Genomic DNA, 7,588 nt, shown 5'->3' with positions numbered 1-7,588 from the left:
CGAGCTAGCTTGACTGCAGTATAAAACATGGGAAAGGGAGAGGGGTAAGCTATATAGCTTAGTAAGTCTGTATGGTCATAATAAGAAACTCTTACCAATCGTTTACCAAGTCCAACAATATAAACACAAAACAAAATAGTATAAATTGCTATAAACCTCATAGTTATAAATTATTTAGTCACATTGTTTGCTATATCAATTTGGAAGCATAATTTAACATGTCTTGACTTTAGCCTAATAACTGTTGATGTGATGTAAATCATGATAAGTTTTATAATTTATGAATGTCCGTTCTTGAAAACTAACTATTATCATGACAAAGGCAAGCGTACCTTATCGAACAGTAGTATAGCTTATGGCAAGACCGGGATGTCGAAACCAAAGGAACTAAAAGTACTATTATTAACTTTCTTTTTATTATCTAGCCTAAAAATAAAGGGGATTGTTTTATCTAAACTAATTACTAAACAAAGAATGCACAGAAAGTGAATTGGGGAAATAACTTTTGGGAAAACTGAATGATTTGGACAATACCTAAGGAAAAATCCACCTAGACTTCACTTGTTATTGACTCTGAATTAGACGATTTATTCATTTGGCTTGATTCGTAGAAATCCCTAATTTATAATATTATCTCTATCAAGACTAACAACGTCTAACCCTAGGTTGATTAATTGAAATCCCTTTCTAATTAAAACCCCTAGTGCTGCATTAACTCAATTTATGGATTCCTTTATTAGGTTTCACCCCAATCTGGAAAAATTATGTCACCCTATCTTTAGGCGTGAAATCAACTCAGCTTAATTATGTTAGATCTAGTCTTAGACAGGGACTTTTTCTCCTCTGAATAAGCACATCAAAACTTGAATTAATATCCTGGAATATCAACGCAAGAATTAAGAACATATAATTAAGAACAGATCAAGTATTTATCATATAATTCAGATAATAATAACAAGATCCGTCTTAGGTTTCATCCCCCTTAGGTATTTAGGGGGTTTAGTTCATATTTATGAAAGAAAACATCTCAAAAGAATAATGATAACAAAACATAAAAAAAACCCAAGAACTTTTGAAGGGAATTGAAGGGAGATCTTCAGTCTTGAAGGTGAATTTGGCTTCTGAGATGGATCAATCGGCTTTCTTCGAGTAATTCCTTGCCTCCTACTCCGTGTGTCACTTCTAGGTACCTCCTGGGGTGTTTATATAGGCTTTAGAATGCTTCAAAACCCTCAAGAGTGGCCTTTTCCAAATAGGACTAGACTTGGATTCGACAGGGACACACCCGTGTGACACGCCCGTGTGAGATGGCTTAGGCCATGTTGCAATCTGTTAAATCGACACGGGCGTGTGAACTACCCATGCGAGGAAGTCCAGGCCATGTTGATTTCCCACGTCGACCCATTTTCTCCATTTTTGGCCCATTTCTTGTTCTTTTTACTCTCCTATGCCCACCTAAGTATAAAACATGAAATTAAAGGATTAAGAGCATCAAATTCACCAAATATAAGGAGAAATCATCCATAAATGTGCTTAGCATGGGATAAAAATATGTATAAATTATGGTTTATCAAATACCCCCACACTTAAGCGTTTGCTTGTCCTCAAGCAAAATCCTCAACTCACAATCAAAATAAATTCTTCTCAACTTATAATTCTCATCAATAGTATCTAAAAATAATCCATAAGTAATCATACATTCAAAATTCAACTCGAAGGACATCAAATTTTCAAACATTCCAAGTTGAGCATTTTATCACGAAAACATAGGTGTCTCCCCTCATCTAAGTAATCACCTTTGATTCAAAATATCACATAATTCAACATCCTCACTAAAGATTCACACAAATCACTCGAGGTGTTTAAGGATAAGAGATTTAGCACTCAACAGTCAATATGAAAAGTTATTACTATAAGCTTGCGTGAAAATCAAATCTCCACCACTATATATTGATATGAAACATCAATCAAAAGTTCTTTAGAGGGTTGTAACGTGGCTTTGGTTAGGGGGTGTGGTCACAAGCTAAAAGGAAAGGCTAGAATCGAGATTGAATTGAAAAATTACCTAACTAGAAAAATACTACAATTGACAATTTACATTCCTAATTGAGCTTTTCTTCATGGGTAACATCATTTTAAACTAAGCATTACATAATTTCATAATAAATTTTTTTAAGAACAAATCAAGTAACATAGGCTAGCTATCAAAAATAAAACATAACTAAGCAATTTATTCAAATCAAATCTCGACAAAAATAGGGATCAATTTAATTTAGGGGATTTCAACAATAATGGATTATGGGTTAATATTGAGGGTAGATCAATGAATGGTTTGTTAGGCTCAAGAGGTTCACTAAGGGTTAATTATGAAGGTAGGCTTTTATGGAGTGAGTGGGTTAAACCTAAGTTCCTTTATCATCTCAACATATCAAATTAATGGTGTGGTCTTGACATGCATAATCAAGCAAGTTCTAGAATAACAAATCAATATTGACGCATAGCAATAATAAAAGTGAGCATGAAAGAAATAATAGATGCTCTAAAGGCTCATGATCTCATAAAAATTATGGCTTTTTTTATGTTAAACCTATGAATTTCAACTCAAGATAATACCTAAACTTGGGGAAACAACCTAAAAATTTTTAATTATCAAAAAAATCAACTTATCATGCTTGATTCTCTAATTCTTAAAGTCCAACAATCAATGCATAAATGCCTATGCTTTAAATCAAGACATATCAATAAAAATCATAAATTAATCAAAATTCATTCTAATAATGATATGAGAAGATTATTTGAGAACAAAACAAAATTCAGGGATTTTTCTGATAATGATATAAATATCCACCCACACACTTAAGATGTACATTGTCCTAAATGTACAAAGATATATAATAGTGATATAAATATAATATCGAAAGAGAGAAAGAGAAGTGAAACTGCCCTGATATTGTGGATGAAATCCTTGGATTAGCTAGAGCGAGAACTAAAGATAAAGCTGAAGGAAAGGCATGATTCTGAGGGATAAATGAGAACACACCACTATGAAGGAGAATTAAGGGAATAATTCGATGATTACCATAAAGATAGGTAGAGTTTAAAAATACAAAACGTAGGTCTTCAAAAATAAATAGAAATAAAGGTAAAGAAAATAAAAATAAAATGAGTTTAAAAGAGGAACAGTCGTGTCACCCAATACTGGTCTCACACGGCCGTGTCGCACGCCCGTGTGGCTCACGTCCAGCCCGTGTTTATCACAAAATAAGGAATCACCACACAGCCTGAGGACACACCCGTGTGTATAGGCCGTGTTGTCACATGGTCGTAACGCACGACCGTGCACGATGTGGTTGATTTTTCCAATGCCTGTGTATAAATGCACACGTCTGTGTTCTTTTGATAGTCTCGACCATGGATGGTGACACGGGCGTGTCGTACGCCCGTGTGAATTTGGTAGTTACGACCACAGTTAATAGACACGGGCGTGTCTTACGCTCGTGTTGGTTTGGCAAGATTGCCTGCGGCCATGTCGCACGACCGTGGCAATGTATCGAATCCCGTGTTGGGAAAAAATTTTGCTCTGTTCTCCCACGGCCGTGTCGCCTCCTGTGGTGAGGACACAGTTGAAGGCATGCCCGTGTGCCTTGCCTTGTGACTTTGGAAAACCTGCGTTTAAGGACTCAGTTAATGATTTAGATGTTAAAAAAAATTAAAGAAATCAACACTGTTAGTGCACGGGTTGCCTCCCGAGAAGCACTTATTTAAAGTCTAAGATCGACTCTACCTTGTGGGTATATTTAGGGAAGTTCGTGGAGCCGTAGCTCCTCTCTATCATCTTTGAAATTCTTACCATTGTAGAGTTTGAAGCGATGTCCATTTACCTTGAAAGTGCCTCGTGATAGGTGACTTACCTCTACTGTGCCATATGGAAAGATAGTTTGGACTACGAAAGGACCTGACCATCATGATTTAAGCTTCCCAGGGAACAATTTGAGCCTCGAGTTAACAACAGGACAAGATCTTTAACTTCAAATTGCTTGTATTGTCTTAAACGAGCGTCCTGATGATGCTTCGTTGCTTCCTTATATAGGCGTGAATTTTCATATGCTTTGGTTTGCCACTCATCTAACTCGTTCAACTGCATCAACCTTTTTTCACCTGCAATTTTGGGATCACAGTTTAGAAATTTTATAGCCCAGAATGCCTTTTGTTCTAACTCAAATGGTAGATGACAGCTTTTTCCATACACAAGTCTGTAAGGTGATGTTCCTATGGGGGTCTTAAAAGCAGTTCTATAAGCCCATAAAGCATCATCTACTTTCATCACCCAATCCTTCCTATTCGATTCTACTATCTTTTCTAGGATACGTTTAAGCTCTCTGTTTGCCACTTTGACTTGGCCACTAATTTGAGGGTGGTAAGGGGTAGCTGTTCTGTGGTGAATTTCGTATTTCTTAAGGATCTTGTCAAATTGGGCATTACAAAAATGAGGACCCCTATCATTGATGATTGCTCTAGGTGTTCCAAATCGAGAGAAAAGTTTCTTAAGGAAATGTACCACTACTCTAGCATCATTAGTAGGTAAAGCTTGGGCTTCAATCGATTTGGACATATAATCGACAGCTACTAAGATGTATTTATTTCCAAATGAACTAGGAATGGACCCATGAAGTCGATACCCCAAACGTCAAATATTTCACATGAAAGCATATATGTCTGAGGTATTTCATCACGTTTGGAGATATTACCTATCCTTTGTCATTTGTCACAAGAAGTAACATACCTGTTAGCATCTTTGAATAGAGTAGGCCAATAAAAAGTTGATTCGAGTATTTTATGTGTGGTCTTATTCCCACTGTAATGTCCTCCAGTCGGTCATGAGTGGCAATGTTCCAAGATCTTTAATGCTTCTGTCCTTGTAATGCATCTCCTAATGGCTTGGTTTGCGCATATACGAAAAAGGAAATGGTCTTCCCAAAAATAGTTTTTCACATCAGTAAAGAATCGCTTCTTTTGCTGATGTGTCAACCCTTTTGGATAATGTTAGCGGCTAAAAAATTTGCAATGTCTGCAAACCAAGGTACCTCAGAATCAGATATAGCAAAATATTGTTGATCAGGGAATGAATCATTTATTTCAACTTCATCTAGCTCTTTGGTACTTGAATTTTCAAGTCTGGAAAGATGATCAGCCGCGAGATTTTCAGTTCCTTTCTTATCCTTAATCTCCAAGTCAAATTCCTGCAATAACAAAATCCATCGAATGAGTCGAGGTTTTGCATTAGCCTTAGTTAGAAGGTAGTGAAGAGCAAAATGGTCAGTATAAATGACAACTCTAGACAATATTAGATATGGCCTAAATTAATCGAATGCAAAAAACACAGCTAGTAGCTCTATCTCTGTGGTGGTGTAGTTTTCTTATGTGGCTGTCAAAGTATTGCTAGCATAATAGAGAGGTTGAAAATTCTTATCTCTTCGCTGCCCCAAAACTGCACCTACTGCAAAATCACTTGCATCGCACATTAGTTCAAAAGGTGAATTCCAATCAGGTGCAATTATAATTGGAGCTTTAGTCAATTTATCCTTTAAAGTATTAAATGCTTCTAAAAATTCCTGATCGAAATTAAAAGCCACATCTTTTTTTAGTAATTTAGTCAAAGGCTTAGCTATTTTAGAAAAATCTTTAATAAATCTTCTATAAAACCCAGCATGTCCTAAAAAGCTTCTAATGGCCTTAACCGATTTAGGGGGAGGTAGTTTCTAAATGGCTTCAATTTTAGATTTATCAACCTCAATCCCTTTACTAGAAATTTTATGTCCTAAAACAATAACTTCTTGAACCATAAAGTGACATTTTTCCCAGTTGAGCACAAGATTTGTTTCCTCGCATCTTATTAAGACTTGTTTTAAATTTTAAGGCAAATATGGAAAGAGTTATTGAAAATCAAGAAATCATCCATAAATACCTCTATGATGTCTTCTACGAGTTCGTCAAAAATGGCCATCATGCAATGCTGAAAAGTAGTAGGAGCATTACATAATCCAAAAGGTATTCTACGATAAGCAAACGTACTGTATGGACATGTAAATGTCGTCTTTTCTTGATCTTCAGGAGCTATTGGGAATTGAAAATAGCCAGAGAGTCCATCTAAGAAACAGTAGTACATGTGCCTTGATAATCTTTCCAATTTGGTCAATGAATGGAAGGGGGAAGTGATCTTTTCTCGTGGCATCATTTAGCTTCCTATAGTTAATGCACACTCTCCAACCTGTGATTGTCTTTGTTGCGATTAATTCATTCTTCTCATTGGCTACAACAGTCATGCCTCCTTTCTTAGGAACAACCTGCATGGACTTACCCAAGAACTGTCAGCAATAGGGTAAATAATTGTAGCATCTAGGAGTTTAATTACCTCAGCTTTAACAACTTCCTTCATGTTGGGGTTCAGTCGTCTTTGGGCTTACACACATGGCTTATATTCATCTTCCATTAAAATTTTGTGGGTGAAAAAAGAAGGACTGATCCTTTTAATGTCAGAAATTTTCCAAGCTATGGCCCTTTTATGCTCTCTTAATACTTGGAGTAATTCCTCTTTCTTTTTGGGTTGCAAGTTAGATGCAATAATTAGCGGTAATGTAGAATTATTTCCAAGGAATGCATATTCCAAGTGATTCGACAATTGTTTAAGTTCTAGTTTGGGAGGTTCTATAATAGAGGGTTTTTTCTTAAGTTCATCGTTTACCTTAATCCCCTCATATTCTGCTGGTCTTGGGGAAGTTTCATTGGAATTAAGTTCAGTTCCTATCTCAGAATCATCATCCACCCTTCTCCTTGGGCAAGATACAGTTCCATCGTGTCCTTATGTATGATTTTCTGAAAAGAATCTTGAGTAGCATGATCAATAGAGTCAATGAAATAACATGAGTCATCCTGTTCCCTAGAAAATCTCATGGCATCATAAATTTTAAAAATAATCTCTTCGTCACCTACTTTAAGTACTTATTTACCATCACCCACATCAATAACAGCCCTAGCAGTGGCTAAAAATGGACGACCTAAAATTCAAGGCACTTCAACATCCTTATCCATGTCAAGCACAACGAAATCAACAGGGAATATAAATTTATCTACTTTTACAAGTATGTCCTCTATAATTCCCCTAGGATATTTAACAAATCTATCAGCTAATTGAATACTCATCCTAGTGGGTTTAGGTTCCCCAAGACCAAGTTGTTTAAACATTTTATATGGCATCAAATTAATGTTAGCGTCTAAATCAGCTAGTGCCTTATCAACATTCAAACTACCAATTAAGCAGGGAATAGTAAAACTTCCTGGATCTTTCAGTTTGGTTGGTAGTTTATTTTTTAGTATAGCTGAGCACTCCTAATTAAGTTCCACTGTAGATAAATCTTCAAACTTCCTTTTTTTTGTTAGAAGTTCCTTTAAAAATTTTGCATATGTAGGCATCTGTGATATAGCTTCAACAAAAGGTAAATTAATATGCAGTTGTTTAAAAAGTTCAAGAAATTTACCGAATTGTGCATCCATGCGGTCTTTCTTCAACTTTGCTAGATATGGGATTGGT

Source organism: Gossypium arboreum, chromosome 10 (genome assembly GCF_025698485.1).
Source record: "Gossypium arboreum isolate Shixiya-1 chromosome 10, ASM2569848v2, whole genome shotgun sequence".
Lineage (NCBI taxonomy): Eukaryota > Viridiplantae > Streptophyta > Magnoliopsida > Malvales > Malvaceae > Gossypium > Gossypium arboreum.
Note: the sequence above shows the minus strand (reverse complement) of the source record.